A 19,902-nucleotide genomic window follows, 5' to 3' on the forward strand; every position below is an offset into this window, starting at 1 on the left:
CTCTTGCTGGGATGTCTGCAAGGAGGAAGGGATCCCTCCTTTAGTCTGGAGTCATCTCTTGATTCCTAGGTTTACTGGCATTTGCCCTTCTCAGCAGCCTCTCTCCCCTCCACCTCTCTTGTTCCTCCTAATACCGTCACCCAGTCTGGAGAACTTGGCTCATCTTCCACGCTTCCACCTGCCAGTCGGGTGCAGGTTCTGGCCACTCTGCACCCTGGCATTTCTCCTCCGTGGTGTCCCTGGAAGCTCCTCTTCCTTTTCATTTCCACTGGCAACTCCTTCAGGCCCACCTTATGCTACTGTACCAAGTGGTATCCCAATCTTAGCCTTATCCTTTTCCAAACTCTCCCCTTTACTTTCCCTAAAACACAACCTGATCATGTCCCTGCTGTGGTCATGAACTTTGAATCGTTTGCAGGTGCTGCCAAAAGCAAGCCCCCCAACGCTGTAGCCTGCCTTCAATTGGGACCTGTTTCCAGGCCCCAATTCCCTTACTAGTCTTGTTTACCGATGCACTGCCAGCCATCTGGTCTACCCCATTGTCACTAAACAGGCCCTGTGTTTTCTGGCTTCTGGACATTTGCTCTGTTGTTGGGCTCAGAAAATAAGCGCTGGAAGGAACTATTTGAGATCATCTGGTCCAGACTCATTTTATGGATGAGGAAACTGAGGCTCAGAGAGATTAAACGACTGACCAGCACCACCTGTGTTTAACAATATCGGTTGAATCTTTCATATACTGAAGATCAAATTGGTGGACCACTCTTTGAATATCCTCCTCATGCAACCCGGATCCCAGAAAGTGTGGATCTTTGAGTTCCACCTCAAGCATGGCCTCTGAAATGAAGTCTTCCTTAAGCCCCCAGTTTGGAGTCTGAACTCTTGGCCTCTCTGATCTGCAGATAACTTGCTATTTGTCTGTGAGTCCTATCTCCCCTAGTACATTTTCAGCAAACTCTTTGATTCATCTTTGACTTTCCTCCATTCTTATCACAGAGACTTTTCCATAGCAAGTGAGCAGTAAAATTCTGCGGAACAGAGTTTCTGGTGTAAGGGACGGTGCTTCAAAGCGCCCAGACACCAGCTAGCAACCAGGCACGTGAGTCCAAAAGTTCCAATTACACCGCACCATTCGCACGCCGCGCCCTGGCTCCTTTTGACTCCAAACCCGTAAAGGTGAGGGCGTTTGGTTTCAGCCGAAAGCCTGCTTGCTGCAATTACAGGATAAGTTTCTCGAAGTCTTTTGGCGCTGTCTCTTCCCCCGCCCTCCGTGCGGCGAACCGCGACGCGCATTCGGTGACCGGTCCCCGAACGTGACTTGGCATCGAGAGGGTACAGCTCCCCTTACCGAGGGAGCTCAGGTCCCGGGCGAGCCGCGGCCTCGCCAGCTTTCCGGGCTGGCGCGGTCACCGACCTCAAGCGGCGGTCAGACTGGCCGAGGGTGGCGGCGAAGTGACGCGGGGCTGGCGGGGCGGGGTGGCAATCGCGTCCCCAGGGAGGCGGGAGCGTCCGGGGAGCCGAGAGCGGGCCAGGCGAGGCGGGAGACGCGCTCGGGGCACGGCCTGGGTGACCCCCTAACGCCGGGGCGCACGAGGGCACGGGGCTCGACCTGGGTTGCGTCTGCCCGTGCCGGGGCTCACCGTCCAGCTCTTCTCCGCCCAGGGGAGGAACAGAAGGAGGGCCGACGGCCGGGCCCGCCCCCAGCCCCAGCTGCGGCTGCCAGTAAGAGACTAGAGGCAACACCCGGGAGCGGAGAAACCAGTTTGGCTGGTCTCGCGGAGCGGAGGGAAAAGGGCGGCCGCAGAGGAAGGGGGAGCGTACGCGGGGCGGGGGCAGGCGGGGAGCCACTGGAGAGCTGCGAGAGCCGGAGGAGCCTCCGCCAACTGGACACGCTTCCCGGGGCCCCGGGCCAGCCCCGTGCGCCATGAAGCGCTAGCGCTGCGGCCAGCGCTGGGGCCGGGCTGGCGGGCGGCGGCTGCGGGCAGGTGCGCAAGCGAGCGCGCGGATAGGCGCGCACCCGGCGGATGCCCCAGTCGGGGCCCAGCGAGCGCCAGGTAAGGAGGGGCGCGGCGCCGGGACCCCTGATCTGCCGCACCCCGCGGGCCCCGCAGGTCCCCTGGCCGCCCGGGGGCGGCGGACTCCGGAGAACAGGGATGCAGTGGCAGCAGCTGTCCGCGCCCTCGGGCTCCTGAGCCCGCAAGGGTGGGATTTGGGTGGCGGTGCCGGGAGCCTTCGCTGCCTTGGGGATGGGGAGACGCAGCTGGTGGGGCAGGCAGCACTGTGGAGAAGGCCATGGGCTTTTCACCTGCTGGAGGAGAGGGAACTTGCGGGAGGTGTTTGGGTTCTTTCGTTTGCTACGCTCAGGTCCGGGCTTAAGTTCCGAGGGGCAAGCCTGGCAGGGCCTGTGGGTACTTGAGGAGCGCCGCTGGTTTCCCTGCAATATCTGTCGCCCCTCTGGAAGTCCCTCTTGACAGGGTTCTGCTGGTGGCCCCTTTGGGAGCGGATGAAAACGCGTACGAAAAAAGACCTTTGGGCCGAATGCACCGGCAGCACCTTCAGGGAGGGATGGAGGGTGAGGTCGCCCCCACCAAGCCTACTGCGGGACCAGGAACCCTCCAGACATCTTCCGAGGGCCTTAGTGCAGGTTGGGAGGTGATGCGGAAGAGGGGTACTTTTTCCCCCGGTGATTGTAGCGTCGTATCCGCCAGCTCCCATGGCACTGCCAACAGGCCATCTCCTTCCCTCCCCAGTTTGATGCCTGGCGCTGTCACCTCGCTCTGGGCGTGCGGAGTGGCAGCTTGTTGGGGGAGGGGTGTTGCAGGGAATGGCGAGTGTTTTAACCCCCCCACTTCCCCACTCCTCCCCAGGTGAGGGAAGAGCTTGTAATTGTCCGCCCAGCTTCTCCGGGGAGTGTAAGCGCCTGGTCCCCGACGGGGGTGGGGAGGGGAGACTTGGAACACTGATCAGTAACAGCTGTAGGGGAGGACGAGGGTGCTGAGGGGATGCAGAACGGGGGAGGAGGTTCGATACGCGCGGGGAAAGGGAACCCGAGCTCCATTTCTGCTTAGTGACCTCCTCAACCCCGCCCGAACCCTTCGTCCTGCCCGCGAAGCCCTTGGCGCGCTCGAAGTCCTTGGGTAGCTCCGGACGCCGCCAGTTTCCCCTCCCGGAAACGGCCCGCCCTGTTGGCTTAAGAAAAGTTTCTCTCGCATCTTCCTGGTTGCATTGCCTTCACATCTCTGCCTTCATTCCTCGAGAATGAAATGAGACAACACAGGCGGAGTACTGAAAGACCACCCAGCACGCGGTAGGCTCCAGAGGAACGTTAACTGCTTTTAAAAACAAAAGCCAAAAATGATGTGTGATAAAATCTCCAGTGATGGTAAACACAAGGGCAGATTAAAAGAGAAAACAGCACAAAATGTGAAGTAGAAGTTCTAATTTTCATGTCTGGGGAGTACTTTTGTATTGGACCTAAAATGCCATTCATTAATTCCAGGCCTGTTGTTGAAGCCCTTATTAAAACCTATTATAAATGCATATACTGTGCAAAAGGTGATGAACGGTTATTAGCTGTCGCTTGTTACTTTCTGGGGGAGAAATCTGCCTGCCTGCAATTATTCCTCGGAATCCTCTTAATGGTATTCATTAGGTAGTGGAGGCTTCCATGTTCTAATGTTAGGTGAGAAATCTTAACCTCTGTTCCTTTGCCATTTTATGGTGACCGTACATTCATAATTTTTAGGATTTCTTTGGTCTGTTATTGGGGGCCAAACAAGACTCAGACAACTTAATACTAGTGAACGGAAATGCCATCTGCGTGAAAGCGGCCTTCAGGTTTTCTGGTTTTTATTTTAAGGAAAATGCATATCGGTATGCCCTTATTACTTGTTAGTGATAGAAATAGGAGGGGTTTTTCTGTTTGCATGTTTTTGTAATTGAGCCTTTAAAATAATGTGGTGAAAACGTGCATGTGTAAGTTGTCTGCAGGTGTAAAGCGAGTTGAGGACTGGCTCTGTTTCACCTGTATTTTTCTGTGGTCTTGGCAGCAACAGCACTGACCACATGCAGCTGTGGAATGTTTCTTGCCCTATCTGTTGCCCTTTCCCTCCTCCTTTTTTCTTTTTCCTTCCTTCTTTCTCTGTTTTCTAAAGCAAGGAGTCGTGGAAAACATATGGATTTAGATCCCCACAGGTTTCAGTTCTTTTACTTTAAATTGCATTTAATGTTTGCAATTTATTCTTATTTATTTACTTTAAAAATTGTATAACCTTAGATGAATTCCTAAATTTTCTGAATTTACTCATTTGCTGGAAAAAATATTTTTCAGCCTCCTTGGGTTGTTGAGGATTAAATGAGAGAACAGGCGAACCTTCCTTACACATAATAGGTGTTCGAATGTTGCTTTCTTATTTTCTTTATTAAATGGATATTTAAAAAAAATTAGTAAAAAAAAACAAAAAAAAAAACAAAAAATTAGTATGATGCCCAGATAGTTGGTGTATTTTAAATATTTTATTGCCTTACTAAAGTTTGAATTCAATTTTAGTGTTTCCCAAACATTCATGGAATCCAGGTGATCCTTATAACTCACCTGAGAGAGATTTTAATCTACTCGTTACCTTTGCTCTTTAGTTTCAATCATTGTAAAAGAAGCCTGCGCTCTTAACGAATGCAGAGGAACTTGCTTTTTAGATACCAGAGCAAGTTTTATGGGGTCTGTTCATGTCCCATGTCTGTAAAGAGAGGTGCCTTTACAATTTCTTAGGCACTTAATTTTAGAATTTGCTTCTATATCTGCTTCTAGATTAGTCTCCTGGGATGTGTTTTTTTTTGGTGTCTTTAGGTATCTTGTGAGTTTTCAGGTCTGTTTGTTGGCATTGTTCAATTAGATTAATTGCATTCATGCCTGTGGGTGTTGTTTTGTTACTTATTAAGATAAGTAAAAATTAATTTGCTACCAGAAGAGTTTTAATAACACGAAAAGAAGACAGGTTTATTCTGTTAAGCAGTTTACTCCCAAATCCCCATCCCTGTGCCCAGCTATAAATAATATCCAGTCTAAGAGCTTTTGAGGTCCTGTGTCACCGAAGAGCTGGCGTTATGGAAGAAGAGTCTAGAAGGTATACACACACACGGACATCAGTGTGTGTGTGTGTGTGTGTGTATAAAACAGTCTTGTTTCTCATTTTTATTAGAAAACAAAGGATTTTTTATCATCTGATTATTTAGGAACATATTAATACTTTTCCTAATTCTTCTAAATGTGTTGCATGTTAAAATAAATTGTCACCAAAACCATGCACAATGGGAACTATGTTTGATAACTGGTCCCATGGAGACTGAACCCAGAGGCAGCAGTGAGGGGTTAGTAGCAGGTGCTTTGGAGTCCTGTGACCTGGCTTGGAATCTAGGCCTCACTGCTCCCTAGCTGTATAACCCAGGGCAAGTTATTAGTACTTAACTGATCTAGCTTTAGTTTCCTCATCTGTAAGATGGAATAGTAATAGTACTATCTCAGAGCGTTGTGTGCTGAGTTCCAAACGAGAGAATTTATCTAAAAGGGCTTAGCACAGAGCTCAATTAAAAGTAGTCAGTATTATTACTGTTGTGTTGTTGATCTCTCTCAGCAAATATTTATGGCTCCTGCAGCCATTGCCTTTCTCCTAGACTATGCGGGAAACGGGAATCACTGTATGTTAGTATTCATTTAGCAAACATAGGTGTCTGTTTGCACCAGGCATTGGTAAGAAAGAGTCCCCTGGAGCAGGGGCGAGGTTCTGAACTTTCAGATCCAGGGCTTGGGTTCTGGACCCCAAGTGTCTGGGGAGTGGCACGAAGGACCAGGGCGCTCAGTGACCTAGGGATGTGCTCACTCGGTCACAGCCACGAGGGGTGGCTGCTATCCTCCTGCAGAGTGGAGGGAGGCCCTTGGGACATACTGAGCACTGCTGGGTCTCCTTTCCCCCCACTTCCCGTCTGTCTTTCATCTTCCTCACCTCTGTACTCTTGTATTAAAAAAAAAAAAATTAGGGCTTCCCTAGTGGCGCAGTGGTTGAGAGTCTGCCTGCCGATGCGGGGGGGCGCGGGTTCGTGCCCCGGTCCGGGAAGATCCCACATGCCGCGGAGCGGCTGGGCCCGTGAGCCATGGCCGCTGAGCCTGCGCGTGCGCAGACTGTGCTCCGCAACGGGAGAGGCCACAACAGTGAGAGGCCTGCATACTGCAAAAAAAAAAAAAAAAAAAAAAAAAAAATTACTCTTCCCTGTTCAAAACTTGGGAGTTTCTGAACCTTGAGTCTTTTTAAAGGATCGGTACTTTCTGCATGGTTTCTGAGTTGTGCCACCTGGTAAGCATCGCTAATGACAGAGACCTTTGCTACAGTCCCATCCATCCATCCATTCATTCATTTAAAACAATGGCTTGAACATCTTCTCCAGGCACTGGGCTGGGGATTACCCACTTGCTTCACGGAAGCCTGCGGGATTCATGGAGGGCCTGAGTCGTGTTTTTTTCTCTTTTCCTCTTTGGTAAGAAAGTAGATCTGGTGTTGTCTTTCTTCCTGATCTGGACTTTGTCCCTCTCTGCCTGGAGAGGTGGTTGTCTTAGACCATGGAGGGTGGCCCTGGCCGCTCCCAGTTCTGAAGCTCTGTGTTCATTATCAGTCTTCAAGTCCAGTGAATTTGCATTTAATAAAGGAGAGCTGGGCCTGGAGGCTATGACAGATCAGTGGTAGGAAGCTGGCTCTCAGTCTTGGGGAAAGGACTCCTGGGGCTGGGGGGTGTCAGGTCACCCCGGTTCTGGGGCCATCCTTCTGTGGTGATGACACCTCCCCCTAGCGTGACCGAGAAGCCTGGCACTGCTCACTGAGTACGTGTGTAGCCTGACCTTTGGCTAGCAGCTCTGGTCTTTATTTACAGGGCTGTCATTTATGGCTTTGTCTCTTTGCTGTGTGGCTTTTGTTCACCAGAGTTGAGGTTTGCTTGATTTAGAGCAAGGCAGCATTTGAAACCAGTTTTCTAACCTTTACTCAAATTGAGTTGAGCTGGAATAGCCTCATCGGAACAACTCGGGCACCAAGCATTATCCGCTTACAGTCTCTGATCGCCCGTTCTTGCTGTCTGGGGAAGTTCCTGTGAGTTGGATGCATTACTTATTTTATAAAGTGTGATATGATTTGTGTACGAATCTTTACTGTGTCTTCTTGGGACACAGTGAACTATTGAGACTATTCTCTAAGATCAGAGATCTGTGCGTCCAGGAGAAACATTTAACACTCTCTATAAGAAAACAGCCATTTGACTTTGGTGGTTGAAATAGTCACTCGTGTGGGGAGGCAGGTCGGGGTTTATATATTTCACACTGGGAAAGAGTGGCCCTACCACCATATTGGAAACACATGTGTGGGCCTCTAAGCCAGGCACGGGCAGATGCTCTATAAGCTCAGAAGTTTTGTTAAAACAATGAAACTAAGAGTGTAGGCTTCTTCAGCTGCTGAGATGGTGAGAATTAAATGAAAATCTATGCTCTGTTTTTGGTACCAGAACAACACTGGGAGGTGAGGAGGTTCCTCATGATCTCGTTCTAGTGCAGAAGTTTATTTCATGGGCCTTTTGTTTTAATCATGGTAAAATATTTATAAAATCTGTCATTTTAGCCATTTTTAAGGTGAATTCAGTGGCGTTAAGCGTGTTCACAGTATCTTGCAGCTCTGCCACTATCCATGTCCAGAACTTTTTCGTCATCCCATTCGGAAACTCTATCCATTCAACTGTAACTCCCCATTTCTCCCTCCCTGTGGCCGCTCATAGCGTCTGTTTGTCGCCATGGATTTTGCTGTTCTGAGGTACCTCATGTACGTGGAATCATACAATATGCGTCTTTTTGTGATGCTGATTTCACTCGGCATAATGTCCTCAAGGTTCATCCTTGTCACGGCATGAGTCAGAATTTCCTTCCACTTCCTTTTCAAGGCTGAATAATATTCCACCGTGGGTCTATATCCCACATTTTGTTGATCCATTCATTGGCTGAGGGGCGTTTGGGTTGTGTCCATCTTTGGCTATTGTGAATAATGCTGTTGCAGGCATGGGCCTATGAGTATCTGTTTCTTCACGGGAGCTGTTGAGATCTGATTCAGTTTTGTGAGATTCATTGTTCATAGAACATGGTTAAGATGGGCAGGGTCATGTAGTATTTACTATCACACTTTCCTCCAAAACATCTTGGAGATAAGAACAGGAGGAACTGCAGGGAGGCTGGTTACCTGGAAGACACGTGAAGGGCAGCCTCATTTCTCATTTTCACCTGCAGCTGCTCTGACGAAGCTGGTGGTCCTTTAGCGTATCATCACGTGCTGGCCTGCAGTGTGGGTGACACTGTGCTGTGTGCTGGGGTGGGCATAAAAGCTCAGGAGACCCGGCTGTACCGTCTGGAGACCCATGCTGACCACAGCTGCCTTCCAGGGAGGATATTCTCTAGTGGAGGCAAAAATCCTTAACTTTCCCCCAGAACTGACTTGAATGAAAGATAAAAAAAAATTGTTTTTGGAGGAGGCAGGGTTAGAATGAGAGAAAAATTGATATTTAATGTCTGAAAAATGCAATACTTAAAAATCAGATTGTTTTCTACCTTAGGGTACAATCCATGGTTTTCAAGATAGGCTTTGAAGAAAGGCAAGAGATCACTAATAGACTGTAGGATGACAGAATCATCAGGTGTTGCATCTGTGTACTAGTGTGCTTCTTTGTGGAGCAGGATACAACCAGAACCCTTTCGATCATGATTAGATGTCAGTCTATTAGGCTAAAGACATCTTAATCTGTATTTTCTAGAGAACAGTAGACTCTTTTGTTTGTTTGTTTGTTTGTTTGCGGTATGCGGGCCTCTCACTGTTGTGGCCTCTCCCTTGCGGAGCACAGGCTCTGGACGCGCAGGCTCAGTGGCCATGGCTCACGGGCCCAGCCGCTCTGCGGCACGTGGGATCCTCCCAGATCGGGGCACGAACCCGTGTCCCCTGCATTGGCAGGCGGACTCTCAACCACTGTGCCACCAGGGGAACCCGAGAACAGTAGACTCTTTATGTGAGTTTTTGCTCATACGGTGCCCTGAAAATTAGCCAAGATAAGGATATTTAAAAAGCAAGGCTTTTTTTTTAAGTAAACACACACACACACACACACACACACACGCACACACAGACTTCAAACTAACCCCAAATATCACCATTCTTGGGTATCATTCCATCTTCCTATCCTGTGCCAGTCCCAGCCACAAAAAGGGTATTAATCTCTTGGCGGTTTGATACTTTGTCTAGCTCAATTTGAGATTGTTTAGAATGTTTTTTTAAATCACTCTTAGCCTTTCCCCCTTACCTAGAGAAACATGGTGAAAATTCTCAAAGGTCAGTTTGAGAACCTCAGACTCTTGAGTGGTGACATAGTAGCATCCAGTGTGTCCTGGATCCTTGAGATCACTCGGACCAACACTCTTTTTTAAAGCTGAAGAAGGTTTGCTCAGACCCTGTACTCTTAGTAACTGCTGGTCTCATTTCCTGAGTTCTAGCGTCTTGAGTGGCTAGAGAAGTAAACTCATGGCTTCTCCCAGGGAATTTCCTGTCTCCTTAGTCAATTCACAGAGTGGACCCTCCTCCTTAGCCTTTAAAGTCCAAAACAAACAGCTAGCTGGCCAACAGATACTTACGAAGCACATCCTGTGCGCCTGGCACTTGGCATCTGTTAGTCAATCAAGGAGCTAAAGAGCCTGCCCTCAACGAGCTCACGTTCTAGGGAGGGAAGGGAGACTGTGGATAATAAATAGGTAAATTACATGGTATTTTTGAAGATTGGTGCTGCAGAGGATAAAGAGAGAAAGCTGGACAGGGTAAAGGAATTGGGAGGGTGTGCAAGGGGGCAAGATGCAGTTGGAGAGTGGAGAAGGTGGTATCTGGGTGAAGGCTCAGCAGGGAGAGGGTGAATCACAAAGATCTGGGGGTAGGGAGAGTGTCCCAGGCAGAGGGGACAGATGACTCGGTGCCTGGCTGGTGTGATGCAGGCAGTAGTTGGCTATTCCTCCAACCTGTGAGTGGGGAGGGCGGGGCATGGGGAAGACAGAGCAGAGAGGTGGGGAGCCCCATCGTGCAGGGCTTCCTAGCAGCAGCAGGACTTTGGCTATGACTGTGCAAGATGGATAGAGGGGTGGGGGGGAGTCGGTGCAGGCTGTTGCCCATTGGAGGGTTGTGATCTTTCATTTGACTTTTATTTTAAATAGTCCTTCTGGTTGCTGTGTGGAGACCAGGCCAGGGAGGGCTCTTGGGTTGGGAGACTAGTTAGGAGGCTAACCCAGGTGAGCTATGTTGGAGCCTGGGACCAGCGTGAGACGTCTGAGAGAGAGAAGGTTGTGGATGTTTTTTTAAAGGTAGTGCCAACAGGATTTCCGGACAGATTGGATATGGGGTGTAAGAGAAAGAGGAGGCAAAGATAACTTTCTTTGCAGAGCTTGGGCTGCAAATGGAAATCTGAATTTCAAAACGCTGTAAATTCAGTGTGCTCAGATCACTCATACTAGGTTATAAAGAGGCTCTTCAGAGATACACATTTATATAAGGTGTTGGTTCAGAGAACTTCAACAGAGAACTTTGTTTATCATTAGAGCATGTTCTACCTTGCTGGAGGGAGAGGGGAGGTGGTAGAAAATGATGATTTCCAGGAAGCAGAGGCCTTTGCTTGTATTGGAAGGAAGATGGTCTGTAACCAACGGGGTACGCGGGGCCAGGAGGCCTCCTCTGTAAGAGAAAAACAGGCTGCCCCTGCAGGCCAGCGGCCAAATTGCAGGCAAGGCTGTGAACCCTGCCCCACTCCTCCCAACCTTGCCATGCATTGTCTAATTGGGAAGGCAAGCTTTTTCCAGCCTGCAAACTCAAGCAGGCCACCCCCATCTCCACACACACAGGTTATCTTTTTTCAAACAGTTTTATCGAGATATAATTCATGTACCGTACAGTTCATCCTTTTACAGTGTACAATTCCATGGTTTTTAGTATATTGACGGAGTTGTACCGCCATCACCACAGTCTATTTTAGAAGCTTTTCATCACCCCGAAAAAGAAGACCCGTACCCTTTAGCTGTCACTCATATTCCTTCTCCCCTTAGCTCCTGACAACCTCTACTCTACTTTCTGACTCTCTATTTGCCTACCTGAACATTTTATATAAAAGGAAGCATACAACATATGTTCTTTTGTGATTACTTATTTCACTTAGCATAATGTTTCCTTGGTGCTTTGCTTAGTGTAATTGTCCACGTTGTAGCATTTATCAGTATTTAAGTTCTTAATTGCTGAGTACACAAGTTACTTTTGCACATGAGGCATTCTTGAAAAGAATACAGGAAATGGAAATGTATGTTAGTTACAAACAGATTGACTAATGTTAGAAAGGGAACTGTTTGTGCCCAGAGAGCTAAATATGTCTCTGTGAAGGGGTGTGTGTGTGTGTGCGCGCATGTGTGCGCGCACACGCGCATGTGCATTAATTTATTATCTTTCATAGCTGAATACAAAGTACGTGGAATTTGTGAGTGAATCTGAAGACTAGTGGCTTTCTAGTGACCTAATGATTTTCTTTCATTTAAAACGTCAACATTTGCTTATTAAATGCCCACTACACTCCAGCTCCCGTGCTAGGTCCTGGTGGTTAATTCTAGGATGAACAAAACAGACAGGGGCTGCCCCCTTGTGACACTTACGGGCTTGTTGCGGGAGAGGTGGCAGGAGTCGATATTGAACAAAATATTGAACAAAAGAGATATGAAACAGACTGATATTAGAATTAGAATCTGTAATAAGCACTTAAAGGGAAATAAGACATGACTGAGAATAACGAGGGCTGACTCCAAAATGGCCCCAGAGGAGCCCAAATGGTCGTGGAAGGATGGATGGATAAACACAAAGTGGTCTATCCATACAACGGAATACTATTCAGTCTTAAAACAGAAGGAAATTCTGACACACACCACAACATGAATGAACCTTGAAGACGTTATGCTGCATGAAATAAGGCAGACACAAAAGGACAACTACTTGTATGATTCCACTCATATGAGGTACACAGAATAGTCAAATTCATAGAGGCAAAAAGTAGAACAGTGGTTACCAGGGGCGGAGGGAGGGGGAATGGGAATTATTGCTTAATGAGTACAGAGTTTCAGTTTGGAAGGATGAAAGAGTTCCCGAGGTGGATGGTGATGGTGGCTGCACAACCGTGTGAACGTACTTGATATCACTGAACCGTACTCTTAGAAATGGCTAAGATGGTGAATTTTATGTTGTATATATTTTGCCACAATAAAAGATTTAGCCCAGGAAGATGTCTTGGAGGAGAACATTAAGTTGAGACCAGTTGAGGCTTTTCCTGGTCCAGCCCACAGGAGCAGCATGTGCAAAGGCCCTGTGGTGAGAGCTCAGTGCTGTGTTCTGGGAACTGTGAGAAGGCCAGGAGAGCTGGGGAGAAGTGACAGTGGGGCTAAGAAGCATGGCATGAGGTAGGCAGAGACCAAGCTGATAGGAAGGCATTGATGTATTTGTACGCAGTGGAGTGCCATGATTTGATTTCCGATTTCAGCTGAAAACTCAGGCTGTGATGTGGAGAATGGGTAGGGGCGGAGGGGGCCAAGACCAGAAGCAGGGAGGAGACCAGTTAGGAGGCTGCTGCAGTGGCCGAAAGAGAGAGGTCATGGGGGCTTGGGCCAGGATGACAGAGCAGAGGTGAGACGCAGAGGGCGGGAGCTGCATTTTAGAAGTGGAGTCTTGATCTTGGTGATAGATCAGATTCGAGGACCTCACGGAAGGGAAGGAGCAGGTGATTCTCAGGTTTCTAACATAAGGGATGGGAGATAATGATGTCAGAGACAGAGGAGCAGGCTGGACGATTAAGAATTCAGCTTTGGTCGTGTTAACTTCCAGTTGCTGGGACACCCAGGAGGGGCCAGAGGTCGAGCTCTGATAGATTCAGAAATCTTGGCTGGAGACACGTAACCTTGGGAACCAGAAGCGCGGAGTTGGGTATGACGATTTCCACAGGGACGTTGGAAACCTTATGAAACCAGTGCTTGCCATCCTCGGGGTCAGCCTTTTAATTTTGGCCTTTTTTTGTGAAATCATACATTCGACTGTTTTTTAGTGCCAATAAAGCAGTGAAATTTGAGGAAAGAAAGCAGCTGTGCAAATGCTCTAGCCCTGCTTTACGGACAAGGATGGCAGTGGAAGCCTGATACAGTATTGCCTAGTTGGCAGGACCAACACACAAAATGTTTGTAGCAGACGCGGGAAGGGGCCAGTTGTATATTTAATGGGAACTCGCTAAAGTCAGGGAACTTCTCATGGACAGTAGGGTATTTAACATGGCTTGTGTGGCCTCGTCTAAAAACCAAGTCATGGGGCTCCCCTGGTGGCGCAGTGGTTAAGAATCCACCTGCCAGTGCAGGGGACCTGGGTTCGAGCCCTGGTCTGGGAAGACTCTACATGCCGCGGAGCAACTAAGCCCGTGCGCCGCAACTACTGAAGCCCGGGCGCCTGGAGCCCGTGCTCCGCAAAAAGAGAAGCCACCGTGATGAGAGGCCTGCGCACCGCAACGAAGAGGAGCCCCCGCTCGCCGCAAGTAGAGAAAGCCTGCCCGCAGCAACGAAGACCAAACGCAGCCAAAAAAAAACCACCCCAAATCATGCTTTTTAATGTGTGTATAGGGTGTATGACAAAATACACCTAGATCCTTCCCTCCTCTACCTCTGCCTCAATTGGTCTCCACTTAAATGTGATCCTGAGGTTTTTACTTTATGTCTTTGCTTGTTTTCTGGTCTGTTGCAGGCACCATCTTTAGACTAACTCTGAGCCTGCCATGTTTGCACACGTCCTTAGTGATATTCAAATAGCAGGGTTATTAGTATTTAATAACCCTGGTATTGTGGTAGACTCTTTTAAAGCAGGGGCTATTGTTTAAGGAGGAAAGCACTCAGCGCAAAAGGGAAAAGGATGACAGTGAAATATTTGATCATTAAAATGCTTTCCGTAGAAAAGGAACGTTTTCATTCCTGCAGTTAATAGTGCAGTCGCTGCTGCTAACTTTACCTGATAACAAATGTCATTTCCCTTTTTACCCAGAATTCTACTGGGACAGAGCACAATCCCTCTGTCTCAGGGTCTCTGCATATGCTGTGTTCTTCACCTGCGACCCTCTTTCCCCTCCCCCCCTCCACCTGCTGACCAGGTGCTACTTCCTCCTGGAAGACTTCCTGCTGCTTCACGCTCCCAGGTCAAAGTGAGGGGCCCCTCTTTGGCTCCAGTCCCTCTCCGTACGTTCCTCTCCCAGCTTGGATCACGCCATCTCAGAGACGGTGGCTAGCTTTTATTTCACATGCCAACTTGGCTTGATGTGTAGTAGTTGCCTAGATACTGGTTTTCGAAGTATGGTCCCAGAAGCAGCAGCAGCATGAACACAGCTGAGGGTCCCACCCAGACTTACTGAATCAGAAACTCAGGAAGTGGGACCCAGCATTCTGTGGCTCAACAGAACTTCCAGATGGTTCTGATGACGCTCCAGGTTGAGACTCACTGGCCTAGAGGTATTGGATGAGTAGGATTCCAAGGCAATGTCCAGCCATGGCAGGGAGGAGTGTGTTAGGATTCCTTGGTGACGACACCTCAAGCAGGCGAGAAGCAGGAAGGATGCGGCCCAGGGGTGTGTCATCCCCCGAACGCCATGGTGATTGCTGGTCTGTTTGTCTCTTGCATGAGGTTGTCACCTCGGTGAGCAGAGCCCCTTTTTAAGGTTCACTCATGTTGTAGCCCGCCGGCCCCCAGCACAGTGCTTAAATTGTAGGAGCTGTTCTAAATACAATTACATCTTAAGTATATTAAGTTGGTTGTTTTTGCAGTGACCCTGGGATAAAAAGAACCCAATATAGCCTGATCACATGAATTTTATGGCTTTCGTTCTTTTAGAAAGATGCCAGATGAGACTAACCAAGTTCTTGGACCTTATTACTTAGCAAAATAGTCACACACAAAAATAGATATTTTAAGATTTTGGCCCCACCTTTTGTAACTTACTGCCATTCTTTTGCAAATGCCACATAATACCGGGGATGACTGTTAGTTAGCTCCTATTTGGGAAAAATGCACTCTTGTGACATCTTGGTCTGGGTGAGAGATCTTTTTACTAATGATACTTGGAAACTTCTAGATCATTCTATAACTCTGAACTAGAAAATAGTTGCATCCAAGGGAAAACAGCGAATGCCTACATCCACTCACTGTTCTGGTTTGGGTTTACGTTATTGTCAAAAGATAATGAGTTTTCAGGACCTGGAAAGTCTTTTGGGGTTAGTATAACAATTGTTTTCCATGAGATGGAGCAAAGTGAAGCTTAATACTTGGGCTGCTTTTATTCAATCAATTTTATGTGCTTGTCCACAAAGCCAGAACATGAGAAAGTTGACATGATTTATGGGACACTTATCCTGGGTTGGCTGTGAACATGTTGAGACAGAAACAGGCACCAGATTTATTAAAAACTTTGCAAAAATATCCCTGACCTACTCAACCAGAGGTGATTTGGGCCCCCAGGGGGCATTTTTGGTTATCACAACGTAGGGGATGCTACTAGCATCTAGGGGTTGAGGCTGGGAATGTTGCTAAACAGATGATGCACAGGACAGCCTCCACCATGAAGAAGTCTCCCACCCAGAGTGTCAGTAGTGCCAGGGCTGAGAAATCCTGCTGTAAATGATGGACAGGCATGATCATAAAATGCTGGGGTTCTGCAGGACTCAGTCCCAGGCTTGCTTCCCCCTCTACGAGGTAATCACCTCTATTTCTTTTGTTTTTAATTTCTTTTTTTTAATAAATTTTTATGTATTTATTTTTGGCTGCTTTGGGTCTTTGTTGCGGTGCGCGGGCTTCTCACTGTGGTGGCTTCTCTTGTTGCGGAGCACGGGCTCTAGTCACGTGGGCTTCAGTAGTTGTGGCACGTGGGCTCAGTAGTTGTGGCACACGGGCTTAGTTACTCTGCGGCATGAGGGATCTTCCCAGACCAGGGCTCGAACCCATGTCCCCTGCATTGGCAGGCGAATTCTTTTCTTTTTTTTTGAGTGTATACAATACTTTTTAATATATTTGAAAGTTGTAAGACCATCACAACAATCAATTTGAGAGCATTTTCATCACTCCCAAAGGCAGGCGGATTCTTAACCACTGCGCCACCAGGGAAGCCCAATCGCCTCTATTTCTATGGCTTTAAATACTATTAATGTGTCGATTTCTGCTGACTTTCCATTACAGCCAGCTTTTTCTCCCTGCCAGCCTGTTCCCTCCACTTGAGTATCTCTTGAGAGCACCCACCCCAGACAAAACACATCCAGCACTGAACCCCAACCAGTTTAGAAGACGACTCCTCTCTAGCTGGACTTGAGCTGTGACCCCTTTCTCTCCCACACGACACCACCTTGACCTTCATTTCCATTCCATCTCCAAGATCTGTTGCTTCTACCTCCAGAAGATCTTGAATCCACCTGGTTCTCTCCACCTGCCACCCGCTCCCTCTCCTGGACCATCCCACGAGTCTCCTGACTGATGCCTTTCTCCATTTTCCACCTTCCAGCCCAGAGCAGCCATTCACCCCGAAGCACGTCCACACCCGCCTGCAAAACCCTTTTGTAGCTCAGCATTGCAGTTACAAGAGCATTTACCTCGTTTCCATGGCTCGCCGGGCCCGGCCCTGCTTCCTCCTCGCTAGGTCTGTTCTCGTCCTACTTCAGTTTCTGTGAGGAGCCCTTTCCTGTCTCAGCACCTACACATTTGTGGCTTTCTCACCTGAAAAACTCTTCCCCTGAATGAATCCTCATCTCTTGCTTTTCGGCTCAAGTGTCGTTTCCTCAGAGCGTTCTCTGACCACCCTAATGAAATAGGTCTCTCCCAATGTATGCCCTCTGCTCTTTTTCTCTTGTACTCACGAGCGTAACCCTTTATTTATCTGTGGGATGACTGGTGTGCTGCCCTATGAGCCTGGAAGCTTCTGTCCTGCTCACTGTAGCTCAGTGGCTGACAGAGTGGCCGAAGCTTGTGGTTTGATGACTATCAGTGGAATGTTAGTGGGTGGGGAGTGAATGGAGACCAGCCTGGAGGGGTGAGGGAGGGGTGCGTGAAACTTGAGGCTATGCGGGCACAGAGGAGGGAGTTACTAGCTCAGTTTAGGGGTGTTCAGGAAGGTTCCCAACAAGGGGTTACATTGGAGGGCCACCTTGAGGAATGATTTGGGTTCCTCAGAAGAATGACTTGGGAAATAATAAAAAGTTCCGATTGGGGTGGGGGTAATACTGGAAATTAAGTGGATCTTAAAGAAAATCCGGTGCCTGATTGTGCCCACCCATGGCTGGGATGGACCTTCCAGAAAGTGGCTACTTCTACAGTGTAGACCAGCGGTATAGTGTAGACCAATGGCTTCTCAAACATGAATGCACAAGTGAATCTCCTGGGGGTTCTTGTTAAAAAGTGGATTCTGGGGCTTCCCTGGTGGCGCAGTGGTTAAGAATCCGCCTGCCAATGCAAGGGACACAGGTTCGAGCCCTGGCCTGGGAAGATCCCACATGCCGCGGAGCAGCTAAGCCCGTGCACCACAACTACTGAGCCTGAGCTCTAGAGCCCGCAAGCCACAACTACTGAACCCGTGTGCCACAAACTACTGAAGCCTGCATGCCTAGAGCCCGTGCTCCACAACAAGAGAAGCCGCGACAATGAGAAGCCTGCGCACTGCAACGAAGAGTAGCGCCCGCTCGCTGCAACTAGAGAAAGCCCGCGCGCAGCAACAAAGACCCAACACAACCAAAAATAAATAAATTAATTAATTAATTTTTTAAAAAAAGGGCTTCCTTGGTGGCGCAGTGGTTGAGAGTCCACCTGCCGATGCAGGGGACGTGGGTTTGTGCCCCAGTCCGGGAAGATCCCACATACCGTGGAGCGGCTGGGCCCGTGAGCCATGGCCGTTGAGCCTGCGCGTCCGGAGCCTGTGCTCCGCAACGGGAGAGGCCACGGCAGTGAGAGGTCCACGTACCGCAAAAAAACAAAAAAGTGGATTCTGGGTTGGTGAAATTCTGTAATCCTCATGAGCTCTTGGTCATGGAGATGCGGCTGGTTGCAGACCTCACGTTGAGTAGCAAGGACACCAAGGATGGGGAGGACCAGGTACGTTGATGAAAGAACAACAACCAGGGACCTTTGATAAATGGTAGAAAAGATGACTTCTGTGTTTTCTCCAATACTTAATTTTCTTTTAGATTTTCCTGTGAATCGTGTCAAGAAGTATTTTATGGCTTCCTTTTCAGCATCTACCAGCTGTATTTGATCCTTTAAAGTTCTTATTTTACATGGGCCTGCCTGTATGATTAAAAGAAATAGAAACATAAAAAAGTTGCTGTTTTGAGACAGATGCATCCATCCCGTTTTATGACTGTCATCCTTTTCAAAGAACCACAATAAATACAGTAGTACTTCTCTAAGACAGGAATTCACTTAGATATTATTGTCTCCATGCCTTCATTCCTCCAGGTGCACTCTTCCCACTGTAATCTGACCATTATCTATTTTATTCCTTCTCTGTAGGGCATTTTTAGCCCAGACAGTCTGTTCTCCGCCACCTGTCATGCTTCTGGGCATCACCCCCCTGCCCTGTCAACCTGTGTACCTTCAGAAAAGACAAACTAGTATTAATCTAGGCCAGTCATCATTCAGAGGCTAAATCTGTTTTCCTTAAAGGACCACGTTACAGTCCAGACTGAAACAAGTGGATTTCATGTTCTCTGGAGCCTTCCTTGAGATGCATAAACCAGAGGTGCCTGAGGAATTGTCTGTGGGTGGGATCCTGCAGCCCATTCGTGGCTGTGCTGATACATGAGGTGGTCAAACTTGGCTACAAATTAGAATCACTTGTGGAGCATCAACTATATTGATGCTGCGATACTGGTCACCCAACCGGGGTGCACCTGGCGTCATTCTAACCCGACGTTGAGGCAGAGAACTGCTTGGATGCTGTAAGAGTCTGCTGTCTATGGGGTGTCTTTTAGTGTATCAAAAACTCACTCAAGTTTATGGAAATGTCTAGATATAAACATTGGGGGAAGTGATTGAAATAACTGAGTGGAATAACTCCAAGACATCGGACTGGATTCTGAAAAGCATCAGCTTGTGAGTGACCTTGATTCAGTCACTTAACCTCATAACTAAGGTCTGTGTAGTGATTTGCTGATTACCAAGTACCTTCACATGCTGGACATTAGTTTCACAGGAATTCTAAAGGGAGGGCAGGGCACTTTTTTCCCCTTTGCACTTTCTTGAAGGAACATAATTCTTTATTGCTTAAGGTTCCGCTTCAGTGTTCTTCTGGCCTGGAGCCCCTCCCGGGTACTTCCCAGGCTCGGTCAGGTACCAGGCTGGGTCAGGTATGACTTCTTCAAGCTCCCACTGCATCTGAGGCTTGCAACCCTCTCCTGCCCTTACCATATTGAACTATAATGATCTCTGTGATGGTTTCTCTCCTCTTGAGGAGACTGTCATCATATCTTATTCATCCCAGTGTCCATAGCCTACTAGGCATTGAATAACTGTTTGAAGTTTAGGTAATCCATTAATCACCACTTTACAGATGGAGACACTGGGGCGGGGGGGAGACTCAATACAGGTCCAGCACTGTCACCTCCCCTAACCTTTCTGAGCTCCAAATTCCTCTTGTAAAAATGAAGAGTTTGGACATTCTCTCTAATAACCCTTATGGCTCTAAAATAGGTGGTTCTGTTTTAAGATCTTAACTACTTGATAGTGTTATAAAAACTCAACAGAGCTCTTCAGATGGGTATGAAAG

The 19,902-nt window shown here is 48.1% G+C and overlaps 1 protein-coding gene across 2 annotated transcripts in view; it reads left to right on the plus strand.

Annotated features, from left to right (window-relative positions):
* Positions 1 to 1,785: 1,785 nt before the first annotated feature.
* ATP8B1 (ATPase phospholipid transporting 8B1) overlaps positions 1,786 to 19,902 on the plus strand; it is a 113,042-nt gene continuing 94,925 nt past the window's right edge. The window contains exon 1 of one of the 2 annotated variants that reach the window (XM_004268044.4): positions 1,786 to 2,054. The gene's annotated coding sequence lies outside the window, so the exon portion shown is untranslated. The remainder of the gene's footprint in view (positions 2,055 to 19,902) is intronic. The other variant, XM_033424910.2, reaches the window with a different exon arrangement.

This window comes from Orcinus orca, chromosome 15 (assembly GCF_937001465.1).
Source record: "Orcinus orca chromosome 15, mOrcOrc1.1, whole genome shotgun sequence".
Taxonomy (NCBI): domain Eukaryota; kingdom Metazoa; phylum Chordata; class Mammalia; order Artiodactyla; family Delphinidae; genus Orcinus; species Orcinus orca.